Source organism: Tyto alba, unplaced genomic scaffold, assembly GCF_018691265.1.
Source record: "Tyto alba isolate M040663 unplaced genomic scaffold, T.alba_DEE_v4.0 Super-Scaffold_1, whole genome shotgun sequence".
Lineage (NCBI taxonomy): Eukaryota > Metazoa > Chordata > Aves > Strigiformes > Tytonidae > Tyto > Tyto alba.
The window spans coordinates 6,128,419-6,148,012 of record NW_024881261.1 but is presented as its reverse complement, the minus strand read 5'-3'; the positions used below and the strand labels follow the sequence as shown (position 1 = coordinate 6,148,012).

Sequence of the window (19,594 nt, the reverse complement as noted above, 5' to 3'; positions counted from 1 at the left end):
CTTGGGTTATCAGCTGATACAGCGACTATTCATGTCCTTAGCATTTTCTTTGTTAAAACCTTCTGAAGTCAACTATTTCAAATTGAAAAATCTTAATAAATGCATCACTTGAAAATATGGACTTACCAGTATAGTTTTGCCCTTTCCAGTTGCAATATGCTATATTGTCTCAAAAGTGACTGATTTAGTAGTTATTTTAACATATTCTCATGTCAATTCTGTATTTTCATATTTTGTTGAGGGCTTACAGTGTAAAACTAACCGAAGTTTTCCTAAACATTCAGAAAAAAACTGACAATGGGGTTCCTAGTGATTGCTCTATTTGTTCTTAAATATGATGATACAAATACAGCATTTCATAGCAGTACATGGGATACGCATGCGATAGGAAAGTTTTTCCCAAGGCTCCCAGCTCACTGTATGTGTCAGGCAGTGGTATGGAAGGGATTTGGATCCTTCACCACAAGCAGCCATGGCACGGTTTTGTAAAGCTGTTCAACTTTGACTGTGGATGTAAATGTTCTCCCCAAATTATTTTTTAAATGAAGATTTTGGACAGAAATTAGATGAGGTAATCCTTATAAGCTATAACATATGCCATACCAAGTAGAATGTAACATATTAAAACTTTGGAAGCCTATTAAGACCCAAGACATTTAACCCAGTTTAATTTTTTGAAACATGATTCCTCTTTTATGAAATAACAGTCAATTCAGCTTTTCCAGCATTATGCCTATGTGTAATGGAATCATCCATCAGTGTGACTGATGATCGACCAGGGCTTAACGAAGACGGTTCTAACAGGTATAAATCCTGATTTGTGAGCAAACAGGCATACTTCGGGAGAGTCCGGCTCTAGCTTTGTACCACATCAGGTATCCCTACACACAGAGATATAATTTAACAACTCAGAGCCAGAGACTTTGGTGCAGAGATACCTGAGCTGACACCAGTCAGCTCCTTTCATCTGGCATCTAAGGCTTCATGTCCCATGTGAGCATCACCTTAGCACTCACTGCACACTTCTCAACTGCAGAGCGTGGATGGCCCTCATTAACTCCTGGAAATAACATCAGCCAGAGAGCAGAGTTTAAAGAAAACCTTTTTCTAGGTTTCAGTGACTGAATTCAGTCTGGATTTGTGGCAGAAGTAGCAGCAGAATAGCAAGATTTTTATTCAGGCTAGAAAATAGTTGTTCTTAATCAGTGGCCTAGTGTTGTATTCAGGACCTATGTCATGACAGTGTAACAGGCATTTCTGTTCCATTTTATTCCACATTGACCTGCTAATTAAAGGTGTTTGGCTGACAAAAGAAACTAAAAATTATTTGTGAAAAAAAGGGGGTGACTATCTCTGAATTTTTTTTTTTTGTTGTTGTTTTTTCTTTTTTTTTTTTTTTTCAAAAACTCTTAGGTGGTAAAATGGAAGGCTACTGTATACTGGAAAGGTCATGAAGGAAAAGGATCCTGGTCAGACACAGCCCCAAAGTAAAAAGAGGAATTTGGGTAGAAGGAACTTGACTGTGCTACTGTTGTGATATATCTATATATCCCTTATGCTAATGTAAGAATACAATCAGCTGTGGAGGCTTCCCACAGCTGGTGTCTCTGAAGGGCTTAACTAGAGCTGTTAAACAGGATAAAACAATAGATAGAAATATGGGAGGTTCTCTGATGTAATAGTGGCATCTTGGCTTTCATTTTTTTTTTTTTTTCTCTCCCCAGTCCTGAAGTCCTACAACATTGGGGTGAGGTCTCTGAAGAAAGGATGCTGAACAGAGGAGGATGATTGCAAAGGAGTGTGAGTGCAAGTGTGTGCCAGAGAAATGGAAGAGAGAGAGTGCTGGAGTCTACAAGTGTTCAGAAAGATGAAAACACAAGAGCCTGCCATGGTGGACCACAGAGATGCTGGTTTGTGACATTCGGTTCCAGGTATAATGCAACCTCCTGTTTTCCCTGATATTGCTATCTACCAAGTGAATAGAGTTAAACAGCTTTTTAAGGCATGTGTAACAGCATGGTAGAGTCAGACACAAGTGAAACCAGTCTCAGTTCACCATCTGATCTAGCCTGATGAAGAGAGACTCAGTTTCTATATACTCACTGGGCTGTGAACAACTTTATATATACACATACTATATATAAATATTATATGTGTATATTGTAAGTATATCCTATTTAACTAAACTATTAGTAATTTATTATTTGTATGGCATCATTCAGGAATTCCAATATGTCCTATTCTACTGAATTTTTCTTTGCATTGGAAATAGGACCAGCTTACCCTAGCCATGCACTAGATAATCCTGACAGGTTCAGAGTGACCTTGCAGAGGGCCTAACCATGACCCACTTTGGCTTGCTGAGCCACCATCTCAAAATCCCTTGCCATTTCCCACCTGCTGTAAATGATCCTAAAGATAGGGCTGAGACAACAGTTTACTAGAAAACATAATTACAAGTCCATTTTTCTTCTTTAAATTAATGTTAAACATAATCTATTACAGAGGCTCCATTCAAAGAACAGATGGTAAATACAAGGTAATACAGATATAGATTAAACAATATTGGTAACAGCTGATACATTTAAACAAAGTACAAAGCTAGTAGGTGCTAAGTGTTATTTAAAACTATGTTTAAATCATTGAAAACAAAATCCTTTCATAGATTTATTTTTAAATTTGTAGTACAGGGTAAAGGGATCCCAAGATCTCTATCTATGAAACTTCAAAATCCACTCTCTTAAACGTTTTGAAGATTTTGCTGTAATTTTTGTTTTTACTGAGATATGGTATCACATATATTCCTTGATCAGGGAAGCCAAGTGGTTAGATCATGGGAGTTAAAGCTGAGGTGTCTGGGCTTTTCCAGTGGGAGGAACTGCTGTCTTAAGAATAGTACAGTAAGATTTTGTTTGCCTAAGAAAAAAAAAAAAAAAAAAAAAAAAAAAAAAAAAAAAAAAACCCAAAACAAAACAAAGAATTCAGCTTCCCAGCTTCCACATGATAGAGTGTGAACTGCTGCGGGAAGCAACGTATTCCCAACACAGTGGCCAAATATCTAAACGCAGCCTGCATCAGAATCCTTTTTTCTTCACATTGATGATATCTGCTGAACAGATATTTAGTTTCTTACAGTACCCATAGCATCCATCAACATCAGATCAACCAAAACTCTTTTGCCTGCATGACTGTTACTCTCCCATGGGACTTGATGGAGCTGGTAAGGATCCAGTCCCTGGAATTTGGGCAAATAGTCTGGGACCACTGTGTGAGAGAATTTCTAGAAAAAGGGCAACAGGAATGTATCCCCCCTTTCCTTGTGTGGCTTGAGAAAATGACAGAAATACTTTTGTTAAAAACCTGATTTTTCCTTTATGGAGAAACAATATCCAGGGAAATTTCCACACTTATTTACTGAAAAAAAGGCCAGACTCAGCTGACCTACACTCTACCTCTATACCTGCCACTGTCTGTGGCCGAGAAAGGGAGACACACAGGGTGGGACTGGACCACGATATCCACAGAATCATCTGCTAGATAGTTGGATCTTCCCAAGTACTATTTGAGATTCAGGATCTCAAGCTCCCTTGAAAACATCACAAATGTGAGTCAAAGAGCAGCAGTGACTCAAACAGGGAAAGCTTGTCTTTTCTGTTTTTTTCTCCTTTAATCTGCTTCCCTCATTTTCTCTTTGCTCTCTCTCCCATCTCCCCCTTTCTCTGTGTGTGCTTTGAGGTATGCAAAGTCATAAAAGTATATTTATACTTAAGCAAACAAAACCTTTTGCTTTGAAAATACTAAGTTTTCAAGTATCTGGGGAAGAAAAAACAGTGAGTGGATGTTATTCACTGAAACAAAATAAAGCAAGACAAAGAAACTCTAGATTTATTACAAAACTAAAAAGCCAGTGCCTGCAAAACAATTTGCTTTAACTACGGTAATAATTCCTTGAGGCAGATTATATGAGCCCCTTACACATGAGTTACACTTCAATAGTGAAAGGCAACTTGGTCTAGCAAGGAGATACTGCTCCAGTGTTTAGAGTAGGGTCTGGCTAGAAATTGTGCCTTTCTGAGTCACTGCAGAATCTAACAGTGTTACTCTGCAACTTTTCAAACACACATGATTGTGGAGTATACAGATATATTTTTTGGAGTTAACGATGACGTGACACTTTCTTAGAGGAATATATAGATATTATTTTCCAAAATAACTACAAACTTATTGTCCAGTGATCCAGGGAATTCACCTGGGTGAAATCTAATCCATAAGAAAAAATATTTGGAGTTTAGTGAGGTTGGTTCTCTGATCCCTGTTGCACAGCATGACCACAGGCGCACAAGGACAACGATACCCGTAGTGCTGGGAAGAGAGGGAGGGTGACTGCAGCATAGCCTCCATAAACACACCTCACTGCAGTGCCTGATTGCTGGGTCACACTGAATCACTGTTGAGGTTCTGTGAAGTAAGAGTCCAGTGCTAAGTATTTTCCTACACACAACCCCCCACCCCCGGCCCTGTTTTTCTTCTCCCTTATTCCTTCTCCAGCTTGTGAAAGTACAGCATGAAATTTCTTAGAATCCATATAATTTTGGCTTAGCAGCTTGAATAAACATGTCCCTTCCCATCAAGGCTGCATAAACATATTGGGTGCTGCCTGATCCAAGACACCTTTACTCTTTCTTAGGCATTTGTACAGTCTACTGAAAGATGCCTTGGAAACTTCAGAGTCTCCAGCATAACTGAAAGTGCCAACTCCAGATATTTAATGTATAAAAGTTCTTTCTTTCGCAATCTCACTCTCATGTTCCACTTGGAAAGCAATCCTATCACCATTTATTTCATGTAAGCCTCACTTCAGAATGAAATAGGTCTATCATTCTCCTTGTTTATTTTTTCCTGTCATCTTTGTTTTGTGTGCTCTTGGAAGGCCGTTTGTCCTGTTTTCCACTTGGCACTGATTCAGGAATTATTTTTTCAGTTGTCTCCAAGGATGCAATGCTAAAAGGCCCCAGAGGAGTTGGGCACTTTAATGGAAAGACATCAGCAATGTGGAGGCCCTGCTCCTCTATCTCAGAGTGTTAGCAGAAATATGTCTTGCTGGGACTTTCAAGGGAATCCACAGGGCCATAGGCACCAGCTTCCTATGAGCTATCTCTAATCCCTTCGCTTTGAAAACCCTAACATATGCATTTATTTCACGTAGATTCTGCCGTAAGTACTTCATGGCTAATTGTAAAGGTCTAAAAGACAGCTTGTGCTAAAACTTTGCTCATAAGATGTGGTGTTGCTCACTAGTCCTGCTGTGCTCACGAGCTGTGGGAATAGGGACACTTGGCCATTGCCAATCTCTTCTAAAAAACATCAGCAGGAATGTACAGTGTTGTTCTGGGAAATATAGTCTCAAAAGGAAGAACTGTTATTGTTTAAATTATACTAGAATTAACAAAATAAATGGGCCATATCTTTTACCCAGTCTAGACTCTTTGTACCACAGTTGCAGTTTACAAATGTTATAGTAATTTAACTGATGATTCTTCATGGATTTTAAAGCTGTTTTGATATATTCTCATTGCTAGGTGTAAGTAAAAATTTTGAGGATGAAAAATAAGTTTATGAGAACCTTCTTCTGAGAAAAAAGTGCTCAGTTCAGAGTAGAGGTTTTGCTGATGGTAAAAAGGACCAGACTAGCCAATACCACTCCGGGCTCAGTCATGAAGGTGAGGAACCCAGATTTTGTTGCATAAGTGATTATTTATAGAAAGTAGAACAGATCCAAAAGAAAGTATGCATCCAGATAACCTAATGGTTGAGTATCAAAACAGTAGTCAAAGGACTTAAAACCATGTTATTTACAAGAATAAATCTAACAATGGGGCAATTGTCACCCCCAGTTCCTAATTTCAACAATTAAACCGTTTCTGCACTGCACTGATCTGTGTCTTTATGGAAAGCTGACACTGAACACACTGGAGATGGGACCCAGACACTAGTGGTACTTCACATGTAGATGAAAAAATCTAAATGAGAAGACCATTTAAAATGTCTTATCAATGTATTGTCTTTGAAGTGTAGAGAGACCAAATCAAGAATTCAGGGCAGAATTGCTTAACAATTTAGCCAACAGCTTATTTACATTATTATATAATGGTAACTTTAAAAGGACAGTCACACCCAAACGTGTTTTGCACTGTACACACATGTAGAAGACAAAGTCCCTGCCCAAATAGCAAACAGTTGAAAAGAATTTATTTCCTTGTCTCTTTTTTTTGACAACAGTGAACATTTTAAATGGAGACACTGAAGATTTAACTCCAGTCTCCAGTGCTACCTACAATATCAAGATGTATTTTCAGTAGAATTCTGCTTTCATGAAATGCAAGGAAGCACTTCAGATTTATAGTCACCTGAAAAGCTACTGATGACACACTGACACAAGTAATTCATTTTACTATCTGTCGTAATAAGTTCTCTCAATTTTTTTATGTCAATAGTTTTGTTTCAGGTTGCACCATTATTTGAACGTCTATGTTGCAATGATAATATCTTTCATACAATTTTAGCCATGAAAATTTCTGATGACTTAGAAACTCTTCCCATTGTCTTGATTTCAATTAAACCATTCCAGTTTGTATTTTTCAGTATATTTTATTAAATTAAATCTCATATTTGAGATAATCTGGACATTTCTTATCAGAAAAGGAGAATCTGATGGTTTTTAAGTATTCCAAGAACAGAAGCCTTTACATTCTAGGCATCTCAGATGATCATATCATCTTGGTCAGATCCACTCAAAGATTTAGACACCTAAATGGGATTTTGGCAGAATTTAGGTGCCTAATTCCAAGAACAGAATGCTCCACCTCTTGCATGGACTTCCAGGTACCCAGAATTATTTACACTTTTGCAATTGGCCCATTATTGTGCTCCTGTTGCTGTCTTATGAAAATGAAGAGTAGACTTCTGCCCTGCTTGGAATCAGAGGTGCATGATCAGCTGTGATATTGCCACAAGGACATCCTAAAAGATCCTTTTTAGAGGACAGCAATGTCAAATGCTGTCCTGGGTAGGACTGGTGCATGCTGTGAACATTTCCATTCTAACTCCAGTGATAACTCTGACTGAGTTCTTCAGAACAAAATGTTCTAGTGTTCATTGAGTTTAAGGTATGTCAGATTTCCGACCAACTGCCCTAAGGACATATCAGTTTGAGTTACAGAAGTTTAAAAAAAACATTAGTCTACCTCTTCATCTGAAGGTGGCAAGAACTGTGGCTCCCTACTTCATAGCCCCAGAGCTGTTGCCAGCTGTTGAAAGTACCTTAGCTGCCTCCTGCCTCTGAGGCACATTTTCTTCAAAGGTTTTGGCTGGATGATGTTTATGTTATTATTTATAAGTTCGAAACACTGATTCTATCATGTATTAGAAAAAAATGTAATAGGGCTGCAAATCCCTTCTAGCTAAGCGTGACTATGTAGAGCCAGTTAGCATATTTCTCTGAGAAACTTTTTACTTTGAACTACACTGGTGTCTTACGAATAGGACTTCTACAGGAGGTATTTGCTCCATGGTATTTTTTTTAATCCACAGCTTCTCTCTGAGTGTTGTGCTCATTTTATGCATTCCGATCTTCCCGCATACGGCGTGCCAGCCAAAAGCAGGAGCAGCATCACGAGCGGTTGTATTTGAAGCAGTTTTGTGCTGTTGCACGTGTGGGGAGTGAGCGGCACTGGGCAAAGGCTGCACCCTCCGACGTGCCCTCCACCCTGCTGAGCTTTGTTGGCTCAGAAGAACGTGCACAGTGGTTCTGTGGCAGGTCCACAAGTTGATGCAGAGACAAATTGCTTTACCCAGTCAGCTCCCCAAATTAAAAACTGACACTGGCAGTACATCAAGTACCAGAATTTGTTCCAGATTTAAGCAAATGCATAATGGCAGGTGTACAATGGAATTTAGGTCAGGCAGGCAAGCGAGATCAACAGCACAGAGCCACAGGCTCTAATTCTAACTACTCAAGAGACCAGCCAGGGGTTTGGTGCTGGCAATTGAAGTGGCAAACAGAATAATTACATGTTTGGAAAAACATCCCCTTGGGCATTCACAGTCAGCCCAGATCACCAGAAATGATTGTGATAAAAAGCATAATGAAATAACCAAGGTGGCTGGTAGCAGCCAGAACATCTACTGCAATAATTATAATCCAGGCACTGCAGAGTGATTTCAGGGGAAGACTAGAGGATTAGTGAGGAACTAGTGTGTGGGGAAGTGCAGCTACTTAACTATTTGGGAAACTAGAAATTTTGAAAAAATCTTATGTAAGAAAAAAAAAAGAACAGTTTAACATGCTGGATTTAGCAGAACACTCAGAGACAGTTTTCTTAATTTCTATGACTGATGTCAAATATTTAAAAATACTTGTTTGGAGAATTGCTGTTTATTGCAGGTAGGTGTTCAGTGATGCTTTTGCAGGAGCATAAAGCCGTCTGCAGAAATCTAAAGAACATAAATTCAAGTAAATACCCTTGGGGTTAAGAAGTAGGATGTAATGTAAACTATTCATAGCTGGAAATTAGTAATTAGTCATTCAGTGACAGAGGAGACAGGAAGCTGAGACAAAGGGTTCATTAAGAGGTTCTAGGCCCTTTTTCAGGCAGGCTGCAAAGTGATAACTGGAGTCATCGGCCAAAAAAAAGCCCACAACACACCCAGTTAAGAAGAGGTTATCTTGCAGGAGCAGAATGCAAGCCAGGGAGTCTTATAGCTGTGTGAATAGAGCTGTGGCCTCCATGGACCCCGACGGGGTCCATGACTGGAAAGATGAAGACGTTGCCCATAGGTGAGCTGCCAAACTACTGTTCAATGAACAGGGAGTCATCTGCTCCTTGAAAGATGTCCCTCAGCTATTGGAAGTCATCCTAGTCCATGGGGTCACTCATGTAGGATCATGTGAAGCACACAAATATTTGAGCCCTTTGGGGCGGGGGCCATAGTGACCTAAGAACTCACACAATGAGTAGTTATTACTTACGGGGCCCACATGCTCTCTGGGAACTGTAGAGATCTGCTCCTGAAAAGGAAACAGAATGAAAGTATTCAGCTAAATCTGGGAACTGGAAATGTACGAAGATACAATAATATACAGTAATAAATATAAATTATTATTATTAGTAGTAGTAATAAACAGCTGCAGAAAAAAGCCAATTATTTTAAAAATTAATCTTGATGTTTTCACATGCTTGAAGAGTTTTGTTATTTAACTAACTTGCTACTATTTTGGGGGAACTGCTTCAGTAAAGATTTTGTGTTTTGAAATATAAATACTAGAAATCTGCAGTTGAACTAAAGTTCTTTATTGAAATAAATAAATACATTTAAATAAAAAAAATTATAACCCAGAAATTTATATGTTTTGGGGCTAAGCTTTGAAAAAAAACCTAACTTTGAAAAAATGGGTTTAAAAAATCTGCAAATTTTTCATTTTAACCTGAAAATGCACTTTTATTAAAAAATATTAATAACACATATATCATATGTAAATAATTTAAGCTGTTAAATTATTGCAGCAACATAGTTTCATAGGTTCAATCTATGTAATAGATTTAGGAAAATATGATAGGTGACTATTTCCTAGGGGATGGAGACCTCTGTTTGAATTTTCCAACAAAGGATCCTAAAGGATCAGACAACCATATTTTCAGCAGAAAAGGAGCTGTACCCACTTTGATTTTACTCTCTGTGCATAATATTATCACAGGTTTGACCCACTGCTGTTATTGCCCATGCTGGGAGAAGCAGGAAAACTGAATGAGGATTGGCAGTGTGGTTCTTTGTACTGAAGTAAATTTAACAACTCTGTGTATTTGTTACCTACACATTTTCTGAGGGTTTACTACTCCATTTGTGGTGTTTTGGGGTTTTTTTTAGAGGGATATACATGTGGGAAGACTACTCAAAGCCCATGGCGCTAACCGTTTATGAGCTTCCTTAAACTTTTGTCTTTACCCACCCCCAGAAAAGCACAAGGCAAAGTGCTCCAGATGAGGGCTGAGAGCATTTTTATGCCATGGGACTTAATTAGGGGCTTGTGTTGTAATTAGTGTTTGTTTTGTAGAAAGGCAAGCCGTAAGGATCCTTCTTAGCATGCTATATATAGACTGTCTACATGTTATACAGAAGAAAAGAAAATGTTTACAAGTTTGAGAACAAGTACAGTATACAAGGAAACTGTGTTAAATTAGAGCACGTATCTAGGTCAAGATAGGGTTTCAGTGGAGTGGAAAAATAAGGGAAAGAAGATTTAGGATACACATATAATTATCTAGTCAATTTTTCACGTGTGGACACTCTCAGGGTAGAATCAGTCAAATAGCTATTGGAACTAAAGTTGGCCAGTTTTTGCTATATGAGCAGCATAGCAGTGAGGACCATTTTTACAGGCCAGAGGGAGGAAATGAGAAGATTACATATAAAGCAACAAAATTGGAAAAATGTAATAATATAGAATTCTGACAAATACTGTTTTAAAATACATTCACTTATTTAAAAGCCCTTACCAAAGCTGCATATAAACTCATAAGCTACCAAGGGTTTGAGTAAGGGACTCTGGGGTTTTACTCATAAAAATGTGCTGACATGGTTGGGTCAAATTTTTCTCCATTAAGTTTAATGGTAGAATTAGAATGTACATCCATGCATGGCTTGAAATGAAAAATGTCCAATTTGTGAAGTCTGGTACCAGCCAGTGAATGAGATTAAGAAAATGAGAACTTAACGTAGGGAAAAGCTCCTGGTTTTCTCCCATAAAAATGAACGATCATACTTTCAGCAGCAAATGTGATGCTATTCTAATAACTATCGTGTTGCATTTACTATGGCAATGTTCACTTGTTGACAAAAATCTACACATTTCCTTCCTCCTGATTTTATTTTCTTTACTGTGTTTATTTTTAAATAAAAAATGTTGTTTGCAGATAGCAAAAAAGAAATGGAATAAGAGAAAAAACAATAACCATGGTCAGGCACCTCAACTTAGCCAATTTCTGCTTTTTTTTAGTGCAAATGGACCTGATCACAAAATGCTAATTTGATTTTAGTTACGCTAAAGGCTTGTGGATACAAAGAGCTAGTGTGCTGGTTCTGATCCAGTTATACCCTTTACTTCGTGATCTCTTGAAAACAGGTAGGCATGTCTAATCAACAAGTGCAGACAATCATGTTTGCTTCACCCTGAAACCTACCTGGCTAGGCATAAGCCTGCTTTAGACCAAAACCTGGGTAGCCACATTAGAGCCATCACGTTTCCTTGGCTTTATATTGGTGCATCTACATTGTTTCCAAAGAAGATGTGGTTCATGACTGGCTAGGCCAGAAGATAGGCCAAACCATGACTGTCTGCATCAGTTTGTGTAGACTCACTTCTAACAGAACTTTTTGATAGGAGCTATTGTTTGTGGTGCCACCAGTTTTACAGTCTTTGGCTTCTTCGTAGCTTTGTGCTAATTTAAAATTGCTTTTATTCTTTTCAAAGAAGGAATGCAATAGCAAGTTTTATAGCAAGTATGTAAAACTATACACACTGCTCTAAGAACACCCATTTATTTAGCTACTATAAAGCTAGCAATTAAAATAAACTTTCAGCCCATCTTTAAACCTGGGAGTATAATTATGATATTCAAAGTCCTCAGTAACATGATCGAAATACCATTTAGTTGTGTAAATAAGGGTCATGTGAAATGCAAATGAGCACTTGGGCAGTTAGATTCCCCCTATCTCTATGGAACAACATGTGGTCAGTGGGACAGAATCATCTGCTCCAGCAACTCATACTTCATTTAATCTATTTGTTCCTTAATGCAGTTATGCTAGTAGTACTCCTTACAATCTCTTATCAGAAATATAGTAAAAGTAGATACTTTTCTCTGAGAATGATCCCTCTATTAGGTCCAATGACCAGAAAGTGCTTAAAGCAACTGCGTTCTAAAAAAATAATTTTCCAGAACCTATATTTTCTCAACCCTGTAAACATTGTACATACCAAAATGTACCATTCCTCTGATGGCTGAGACATTCATGTAATGGCAATTTAAGGTCCAGTACCCATAAGTCTAATCTTTATATCATGAAGGAGCTAGAAAGCTTGATAAAAAGTTGCTTCAGGATTTTTATGAATTGATCATATCCATGTAAGATCATCATATATCTCCCATTTCCCAGCACAGAATAATTCACGTGGGAAAGTTGCTAGGAGATCTACTATTCTGGTCACCTGTAACATTCCTTCTTTATGTAACTGGAAATTATCTGAAGAGTGAAAAAGTGTCAGTCATTCTCAGCTCCCACGTGGGAAACCACCAAATCAACTAGGGACTATTCCAGAAGAGAGGCAGCTGACAAGGGTAATGACAAGGTCTATAAAATCATGAATGATGATATTGTAGATGCTAAAAGTTTACACTGGTTTAAGAGGAAATTGGACAAGTTCATGGAATAGAAATCCACTCCACTGAGAGTTATTAAAACATGGAAACCACATCTGAATCTAAGAGTGGTCAGAAGCTGGGAGAGTTTCTGTGGAAACTGCTGTCTGCTGAAGTCTACATAACTGGTATGACCCCTAGGACAGAATGTGATATGAAGACCCCTCTTGTGTATTTGATATATCATACCTGAACAAATAAGTAAATAGGCAGAACTTTTATTTTTAGTGCCCAAAGTTCTAATCTTATTGGAACTGTTTTTCAAGATGCAAAATAGAAAATATTTCAGTGACTTTGCTTAAATGAAAACAGGCTGAGCTTTGCATACTTTGCTATCTGAAGATTTTTGTATCTCTCCTTCTTCAGTTCCTGAAGAGGTTCAACCATTTGCCTATTCAGAACTAGAACAATGGAAAAAATCTGGGTTTGTAGTAATCCAATTATGTCCTTATCGGGTCTAAATATCCTCAGAGAAGTCATTGGAAATGCCTGAATGTTCAGACGATAAACCAGTAGAAACCCTCGCTGAAAAAACACTGCACAGTCATTCCAAAACCAGACCATACACTGTTGCACAGTATGAAACGCAGTTTTGCTCCTGCTCTCACTGTGATCAGTGATATCACCACTTTCTGAGGTGCACATCACTGTATGTGCAAATGCCTCAAGTTGGCTGAGGTGACCGCAGTACCCCCAGGGCACCACAGTCATGAGGAGGAGAGATGATTTTAACCTCTGAGTCTACCATCTATCCGCGCAGACCCGGTTATTAAGGAATTACGTTGCAGAAGTTACTTTCACTACAAACACAGTCGCCTATAAAACAAGATGAAAGTTAATCCACCACTAGGGAAGGAAGCTAATGAATTAAAACACTAGGTAACATCAAGAAAATGTTGGCACCAGGAAAATCCAATGGGTGGTCCAACTGCCTACCAATGCCAAAATTAAGTACAAATATTTAAAACCAATATAATCTGGAAATTACAGGGATAGAGATAAAACAACAACTAAAAGAGACAATTTGTACCAAGATAGTGACAGAGGTGGAAAAGCCTTAATTTTATTGACTGTTCTCATCAGAGCTATGAGATGAAAATGTTGTGCACACATGTGTCTGCCATCTGCAGGGCCTGGCAGCCTGCATGCTGGCTGGATGGGCAATCAAATTTTCACATTATGAATGATAAGAAATCAATACAGTGGCAGCAGTGGCTCATGATGTGCTCCACCATGCAGGTGGTGTTTACAGGTAAGCGCCTTTTTGGAATGAACATTTGAGGTCAAAAAAATCCAGGAGTTCTTTGAGCAGAGAGGCAAATGATATGAAAATAAATATGAGCTCATTGTAACCCTTACTGCTTAGACCGTTGAGTTTATGGCAGACTTCCCAAATAGAGCAGTTTCCCTTTGTAGTCATGCAATGCACCTGCCACTTTTATAGCTCAAACTCACGCCTCTGTTTTCACACTGGTAATCTATCTGCATGCCCCTGTGGTTACAGGTTGCATAGTCAAAGAAACAAGCATCCAGAATTGTCCCTTACTATTATTTTAATGAATTGCATCAAGGAAAATTAGATTGAAAAAGGCACCTTGTACAAACAAAAATCAGGTCTATTTAAAAGAACTTAAAAAAAATAGAGCACCATGTCTTTGAAAAAGAGTAGCATATACTAAACAGTTCATAGTTGTTACTACCAGAACGATAAAAAGTAAGTTTAATATTCGACCTCAGCTTTTAGACACAGTTATGTTCCAAGATGTGTTATTCACTATAGATTAAAGTAGACAGTCACCACAAAAATGGATTAGGACATACCAAGTTTGGTGAAATCAACTCTGAAGTGTTATAACACAATTTAAATATGTGAACAATCTATAAGGTTGAAATAAAACATACAAAACATACCAGCTAAAGAGCTGCCTAAGTGAAAGGTCTTTGATTCTGAATGTGTGATTTAATGCTGGTTTAGAAGAGTAATATGCAATGGTACCAGAGGCTTGTCCTAGGTCCAGTAATACCAACCAGAATCTGGTCCTTCTAATGCCACATTATTTTATGAGGATATTTTCCTCCATATGGTTCTGTGCAGAGCCAATAATTTGTTGTTACCAGTTTCAGTGCAGGCAGAAAGCATTCCTGGATCTTACATCTTCCGAAATGCATCGATCTTCCCAATTAGTTGTTTAATTTTGTTGTATGTTTTGATGATGTAAGCAAATTCAGCCCTGCAGTGTTGCTTTTCTCTACAGGCTGTGTTTACAAAGCTCTGTGAGCAAAGAAGCCTGGCAGAAAAGATTTATTTGGGAAAATTACTTCTTGTTTTCTGAATCTGACAGAAAAATAAGAAGTGACAACAAAAATTTCAACCTTTCATCATTATTTTTTCAAGAGCCAAATGCTTAGTGCTAGGAGGGGTTGTTACTCTGTTCAATGTAATTGAGTGCAAAGACCTGACTCAGCAAAATACAGAGATCAGCAAGGAAATTGCCTATCTGCTCAAAATAGTCTTAAAAATACAGTGGCAAGACCATGTTGGATATTTTAAAATACTTATTATAAAAAATAAGTGCATAGGAAAGTTGTGCAGTAAATGATAAAGACGACATTTAAGCAATCTTTTTACAGAATCAAAAGCAGGATTGCGTGTAGCTGATGGTCACTTTTGGTAAGTACATTTGATTGCTCAGTATTGGGAAACCTTTACTAATTTTCTGTTTGGAGGCAGCATAGATAAGAAAAACACACTGCCAGCTATTTCAGTGATGTTAGATCCTTAAAGCTGTTTTTTAACATGCACGGTGCAGAGTTGGAATAGAGTCTCATATTTCTTTCTAGTAATAGCTATCATTCGTAGAGAATTATATTTCCCAGGGTACTCTCTACTTCTCATTTACACACATTTACATATATATACACATATATAAAAAAGCGCATTTGTATATATAAAAAACACTGTTTAAGATTGAGTGTTCAGTATCTCCTTCAGAGGGCTTCCTGGGGTTGCATGCTATGCTTCAGGATAGAGCGTGGCGCATTGCCTCGGGGATTTATTTCAACTTGCATGGCAATCTACTGTGAAATTATGATTTGTCAGTGGTCTGTAGCTGTTCCTGGCAGAAAATGAGTTTTATGAATGCTAATGATATATGATTGGAACCCACTATATGGCTCTTTTCCCTCCAGTACGGAAGAAGATTCATCAGTTCTGTGCCAGCATCACACATCTCCTTCCCCACTCCACACCACAGGTTTTAGAGAAAGTCCCACTGCCTGTGTAGGATTAACCTTGGAGCAGCATTTTATGGAGCCTTCTGGGACAGAAATTGCCCTCTCCACCCCAAATACATCAGAGCAGCAGGGGTCCGATGGCTCTCAGCGGGTTTCTCTTCACAACAGCAAAGTGAATGAAAAAATCAAGAGGGAAGGGGGGGAGCAGCCAACCTGGGTTTGTGGTTCCCCTTCGTAGGAAAGCATGATGACAGTGAGCAGTGTTGCTGGAAGTCACCTCGCCTCCCCCAGGGCAGCCATCGCAGACAGACAGACATGCATGCAGGAGGAATCCTGTATTAGCACTGCACATATGCAAGCTGCTGTGCCACTCCTCTGTGGCCTGGAGTAGCCTGGGCTGCTAAGTCAAACCTTAGGAGAGGGGCTCAGCACCAAATAAAGTTGAGTAAAGCCAATCTAATCACCTTTGCTTCCACCTCAGGCAGAAAACCTGCCACAATACACAGAGATCCCAGACCATTAATATCCGACCTGAAAAAGGGTGGGTATTAGAATCAAGTGAAAGCACCAAGATACCAAATTTGTCTGGTTTTCCATCCCAGAGCCTCTTATCTTCAGCCAAAGTGATGCTAGCAGACTAAAAATTATACCAAGTGAACAGCTGAAAAAATTGGGATTATGATAGGAAGACCTTGACTTTAAGTGCCAGTGATGTTACATTCATCTGGGATCAGCTTTTATCTGCCATGCCCAGGCACTTGTGAGTGCATCCTCAGGGGAAAAAAAAAAAAAAAAAAAAAAAAAGCAGCACTTGTGAATTGAGCCAAGAAGGAGAGAAATGTACGGAAAAAAATCAAACCCTGGCAGCATTCTTTGGGTAAAGCTGTGTTCAGTCTAGTGTTATTGATTCATAAATACGTCATATGCTTATTAATTTATCTTACAAAGTTTACCTGGGGACTTTGACTGTGTATTTATTAAGTCTTGAACATAAAGAGAAAAGAGATCTTCCTTTTTTTTTTTTTTTTTTTTTAACTAAATTATTAAAATAGGGCTCACCTTCAGGAAGTACTGATGGGAAAAGGGATTCATGTTGAACCAAATCACCCCTACAGATCTTCTCAGGGTACATTACTAGTCAGTTTGGTGATATCTTTATATCTTTTTTTCTTGCAAGTGGTTTTGCAAAGTAGTGGGCCAGACTAATCAGTGGCACAACTACCATGTCAGAAGCACAGGTGTGGGAAGATCAGAAATTAGGGTGCCATAGCATTAGAAGGACAGGTGTGTCATGTAGCCTTCAGCAGACAGGTGAAGGTGGGTCTGTGCTCCATCCTGCACTCCCTGATCCTCAGGGCTGATGCCCTGTCCCAAAGGCGGTATATAATCATCTCTCAACTTACCTTCGATTTGTAACAATACCTAAAAGCATTAAGTGCACCTGCTGAAGCGTGGCACATCCCAGGTAATTCTGCCCAGAACATCCTTCCTCCTCATCCTGAGACATGAGTTATCCCAGTGGTGGCATGCCCAGCTGAGCACACAGATCTCCCCTAGTACTGTAAAGTGCCTGGTACACTTTCTGACACATCGCAATTAATAAGTCATGTAGGTAAATATTAAACCTCCCCTTTTACCAGGTGGAATAAAGGGTGCAGAGAGAACCTAAATAACTCACGCAAGCACAGTCGTGATTCTGTGGCTCCCAGGTCAGCGCATGGAGTGAAAGGACTTCTTCCCTCCCTGGAGTTAGAGTACAAGCAGCCAGCACAACAGTATCATCCTTTTTTAAAAGTCCTTGTGGAAACAATATGAAGGAATTCCTCAGCAGTAAAATAAGTTTCCTTCAGAAGGGAGCGGAGGTACCCTTTAAAGATTCCTAGTCTTTTCCACAATATTGTTATAATAAACACTGAATTGGCTGATTGCATTTTAGAAACCTCTGCATATCTTTTGTGGGCAACTTTTCCTACAGTGGGTCTCACACAGGCTGCAAATATCCACACCTTAGGTAGTGACATCAAGAGGTCCCATCAGATCATGGGAGCATGGTTATCTTCTTGTTTAAGTCAGCAGAGCCACTGGCACCTTTACAGAGCTAATCCTTATCCTAGCCTGTATGAGACTGGCTCTGTTGCATGCACCAATAACTGGTGAGAGACCCGCCACTGAGACATGAAGAAGAGGAAAGTGTCATTCCTGCTGAACGAAGTAAAGAAAAGAGGGTTTGTGTTTTGGAGAGAAAGTTTGAGGGAGAAGGCTGGCATCAGCTCAGGGATGTTGCATTTCACTCCAGTATTCATTCCTTTGTTAAAAGCTAGTTTGCCTTTTAGTTACTTCTGTGTAGCATCTTTTGATTTATGGCTTTACACTTGCTCTACAGCTTTCAGACCACTGATTCTCCAACCCACTGGCCTAGCTGTGACAAATGCATGTCCCTTTAATCATCAAAACAGGATCAGTTCTGCAGTCCATCTTTGCCTTCCTATCACCACTGCACATGCAAAGTAAGAGGATGAATATTGCTTCATATTATACATATGTATATGCTTGTGTACAGGAGGCATTTCTAAGTTCTCCCACTGGTCACCTGGGGCTCCTGCATTATGAATCCTGTCCCAAATGCAGGATGTGCTGCTGTGACAGCAAGCAGCAGGACTGATATGTGGTGTGACATTCCCTGTTGGCATGTGGGGCAAAAATAAGAGGCTCTACTTTCAGATGGCCTAATGATCGTCGCATCTGCTTTTATATGCACAGATCTCACAGGTACATCAACTTGAATTCTGATTTGTGCCTCCGAGAGCCTCAGTGATAAACACATAAAATTCTCACATCATGACTATTTTTTTCCTTATTATTCAGAAATCCTCTTAGACCAGTAGACTCTAATAACTGGAATTTATCTTCTTGAAAACAATAGGTTTTAGTGACTTTCTAGGCTTCTGTATGTCGCTGGAGTTTTGACAAATGTTAACATATACAGGACAGCAGATTATATAGGGTACATTTCTCCATCTGTTAAAGTCAGAGTTAAAAGATTGATACCATTGAGTTATCTGAGACAGAGTTTGGGATTACATTGCTCACAATTTCTTAAAATATCTCTGCTACTGACTCAAAAGATACTGGACCACTGTATGAAAACTATGTTTTCTTTGCCTGATACGTATTTTAATTGCAGCTAATTAGTATTAGACTGTTTACATATTCCAACTGTCTAAGGATGAGAGATTGATGATATCCTGCAGATGATACACATTCCAGCTGTTGGAATGGTGCAGTGTTTGAAAGTTAATTACAAAGAAATAGAATGGAAATAACAAAACACTTAGCTTAAAATGCTGTTAAAATGTCACAGTCATTTAATTCAAACTGAACCAACCTAAACCAAAATTTTATCATGTTCCTTTCCACCAACTTAGAACACAAATCTTATCCTTTTATTGTTAAATGAGTTTTTGAACCAGCCCTGACTACACAGTAGTTTAACTTTGAATTGCCATGCTTATTTACCCAGTTAAGACTACTAAGTAAAGTTTAAGCCCCGTATAATTGAAAACATCAAATTATATAGCCATGAAAATGGGACTTACAATGGAAATAGCAGCTGATGCTCAACTGAAATAGATATGTTGGGGTAACAATTATGTAGCTGATTTTTAATTCTTCAGATGATTCATTTAGGCAGGAGTTGCCAGTGCTGTAATTTTGAAAAAGGTAAAGGGCAGATATCTTATTTACAAAACCATGTTCCTTGGTTATTGCATATATTTGTCAATTCAGCTTTAAGTATAAGTAATAAACCTGAAAATATTTTAGGGCTCTTTAAATTACAGTGATTTTCATATTAAAACATGCTAAAACACACCTACAGAATAAAT

The 19,594-nt window shown here is 38.6% G+C and overlaps 2 long non-coding RNA genes across 2 annotated transcripts in view; one reads left to right on the top strand and one right to left on the bottom strand.

Annotated features, from left to right (window-relative positions):
- The window catches only part of LOC116960652, a 100,786-nt gene that overhangs the window by 20,708 nt on the left and 60,484 nt on the right, over nucleotides 1-19,594 (bottom strand). The window contains exon 2 of the long non-coding RNA XR_004406500.2: nucleotides 9,029-9,067. This is a non-coding gene — a long non-coding RNA (uncharacterized LOC116960652). The remainder of the gene's footprint in view (nucleotides 1-9,028; nucleotides 9,068-19,594) is intronic.
- On the top strand, nucleotides 1,677-6,481 carry LOC116960653. Its single transcript, XR_004406501.2, has 3 exons — nucleotides 1,677-1,931; nucleotides 5,580-5,720; nucleotides 6,280-6,481. It is a non-coding gene; the product is annotated as an uncharacterized LOC116960653 (long non-coding RNA).